The 3,230-nt window shown below is 34.2% G+C and overlaps 1 long non-coding RNA gene across 4 annotated transcripts; it reads left to right on the top strand.

Moving 5' to 3' along the window:
• The first annotated feature begins 1,136 nt into the window (after nt 1-1,136).
• On the top strand, nt 1,137-3,223 carry LOC112456450. Of its 4 annotated transcripts, XR_003040961.1 has the most exons (5): nt 1,140-1,503; nt 1,783-1,928; nt 2,088-2,277; nt 2,680-2,794; nt 3,045-3,223. It is a non-coding gene; the product is annotated as an uncharacterized LOC112456450 (long non-coding RNA). The 4 variants fall into 4 exon arrangements; XR_003040962.1 differs by having other exon boundaries at nt 1,137-1,503; nt 2,088-2,790; XR_003040960.1 differs by having other exon boundaries at nt 1,137-1,503; nt 2,088-2,794.
• Nucleotides 3,224-3,230: the final 7 nt, after the last annotated feature.

Here is a 3,230-nt window from a genome sequence, read left to right as displayed (position 1 = left end):
GGTGACCTTGACAACATACTAAAATATCAAGGTCATCCAAGGTGGTCCCCCCCATCTATACAATTACCTTTTTAAGTGTGCAAGTAGAAACCTGTACATTGCTTTCTCTATGAGGAAGCCAAATTAATAAATATCTACTAATAATTATGCATAAAAAAGCAGGCTTCCTCATGGCTTTTTTATATGTTGTAGTGGTTATGCTCCACATAACACATGCAAAGTAAAATAATTAAAAAACTTTAGTTAAAATTTAATATTAAAATAAAAATTATTAATTAAATTTTTCTTTTCTTTTATTTCATTTTATGGGTTACAATTTTTTTATCAAAATTATGAAATTAGTTATTATCACTATTGCCACTACCGTTGGTACTGCTAATGCTGCTGCTGCTGTTGCTACAGCTGCTCAAATGACTACTGTCGGATTTGCGTGGAGGTGCGCTTTTATTTTTTTGTTTTCTTTTATTCATAGTTTCTTTTACAACACACATGAGCCCATAACTTACTTTTTATGTCACGTTTTCGAAATTTAAAATTTTTAATGAACTAAATTTTCACTGAGAGTAAGTCATGACTTGAGAGTAAGTCGTGACTATAGCTTGCCTATTCTTGTCTCCAAAAAATTATGAATCTATAATAACTTACTTGTCGTCTTTACGACGCGTTTTGTGACTCTGTTCATGTCAGAGATTTTTTGCCTTATGAACGTTTGGTAATCCCTTACCAATTTTTCAATCTTGTGCTTGTTATAGCGACGATATGATTCCAGGAAATATCTGAATATATCTGTAACAAAAAATATAATTAAATTATTTTTTGGAAAATATTTTGAAAAAACGCTAAATTTTACGAAATGCGTTAATCAATTCTGTTTAATTCTGTTTACAAACATTCAAAAAATGTAAATATATTTAAAATCCAAACAACAATATAAATTTTTTCAAATCACATCAAACTTTAACGTAATTCAATACCGTAAGTGAATTTACGTTATTATACTGAGAATCTGTAACCGTAGCCGAGGAGGAAGAGGGTGCTTGCGTTAGTGACTAAAAACATATACTGTGCCTTCAACAAAAGCTATGGCCGCTTCCCGGCATTTTTCGCCACACCGGCCTTAATTCTCCTTTCTATAATAAAAAAATCCATGTTTACCCGAGAAGTGAGCGTTCCGAGTCGAAATATCTCGCACGTAGTGTTGCCGCTTTTCCGCGTGCGTGATTGGCCGGTCGAAGCCGGGTGATCGAGATCGCGGCGAGTTCCGCGAATTTCGTGCGTGTGCGTCGTGATCAATCGTATTGTGACAGTTCGCGTCGTGTCGTTAGGAGGTTAATATTATTATTAATGTGATCTCTCATCATTAAATACGATTGTTTAATTCCGAATTTCGGTCGCGTCACGCAAGGATCGAAGTGACGACGGCGATCGAGATCGCGGCGAGTTTGGCGAGTTTCGCGCGTGTATCGCGTGATGTGACGTGTGTTCGCGTGGTGTGTTTGCGAGGTTAGTAGGATTTTTTATTATATATAATCCACTATTGTATATAATGTATGTGGATAATTATATTTTACATTAATATTTTTTAACGCAATGACGTTTGCTCGCGTGGTGTCTCGCGAGGTTAGTTATATTGCTTGCTCGTACAAATCTAATCTAAGGTATACGTTACAGTAACTATAGATTTTTGATACAGATTTATCTTTGTAATCATATACTTTATATATAAGCAGATGTAAGTAATAATTATTGTTTTTGTATTATGTAAAATTTGCCTTATTTTAGATATACCGATAAATTTAATGTTCGAGAAGATCTGATGGGATTAGCTGTTGGTGCTCATGGCACAAATATTCAACAAGCGTGAAAAGTTGATGACATTACAAATATAGTTAGAAGAAAATTCATGCACATTTAAGATATATAGAGAGGTAATTATAAAAATTATTATCGCTTGTATTATTTCAAAGAGTACTGCTTTATAAAAGTTTACTGACTGTTTTTATCTAAAATATATATACATATTCGTATATATGTTGCTTATATTGAGCTGGTATACAGAGCTTATCAGATTTCTTTCTCAATCACAGACGCATGAAGCTGTTAAGAAAGACCGATCTATGCTGGAATACAACGGTAACCTAAAAATAGATAGTGACAGTGGCAGAGTCGTGACCATCGCTGCGTGATAGATGATAGTGATAGTGAAATATATATTGACGGCAGGGAGCTGATGCCGAGGAGACCTTTCAGAAGGAAGGTGTATCCAAAATCGCACACGTACGTATATATGTTGTTTTGTAAAAGTTGTAAAAGTTAAGAGAACGAGAAAGTGATCTGTATTTATATGCACGTGTGACAGGCACTATCGGGTAATAAAGATTTCTCCGAAGAATGTTTATATTGTACTTTACTTTCGTTAACTTGAATGCTTTGAATGTACAATCTCGCGTCTTCAAAATATAATAATTCTCAGACACTGTTGAGGAATAATTGTCTAGCACAAAAGGTCCTTTTGTGCTAGATAATACGAGTTGCTACAGAGTGCCTCTAATTATAAGAATCTCTTCTCCTTTACCCCCTCTTTCTTTTCCCAATCCCGAATTAACACTATTGCATGGTTCGTATCGCGTGTCATTACCTACTATAAATGTCCTCCTTTTCTCTCGTTTTCTCACGCAGGAACATTTTATATTCAACTATATAGTACACAATTTTGCCGCTATATATTGACCGCAGGGAGCTGATACCGAAGAGATCTTTAAGAAGGAAGGTGTAGCCAAAATTGCACATGTATGTACGTATATGCTGTGTTGTAAATTGTAAAAATTGAAAAGAACGAGGAAACGTTCTGTAGCACAATTTATATTGTAGTTATGCTAAAATGATTGTGAATTGAGTCCCTGTTATTCATTATTATAATATAATTTTTATCAGCAATATTAGAGGAGTAACGAAAATTAATTTTATTAAGTATTCAAAGCAATTGATAGTTTTTAGCATTAAGTAATTTCATTTTCTCATAATATGCTTAAAAAATATTGCAGGGGACTTATAAGTTATGCGAAGGAATTGATACTATTAAGATTCATTGGTTATATGAAGTTTGCACACGTCAAGCTTGACATCCTTAAGATCACAATGCATTCTGAAAACGATACCGTGCAGGTTCGTTGGCGTATACGTGGTGTCACAGGCTGGAAGGTATTTTCTATGTTTTGGAAGTAAAATTT

Source organism: Temnothorax curvispinosus, unplaced genomic scaffold (genome assembly GCF_003070985.1).
Source record: "Temnothorax curvispinosus isolate PA1 unplaced genomic scaffold, ASM307098v1 QBEX01006875.1, whole genome shotgun sequence".
Lineage (NCBI taxonomy): Eukaryota > Metazoa > Arthropoda > Insecta > Hymenoptera > Formicidae > Temnothorax > Temnothorax curvispinosus.
This window is presented reverse-complemented; position numbering and strand designations above follow the sequence as displayed.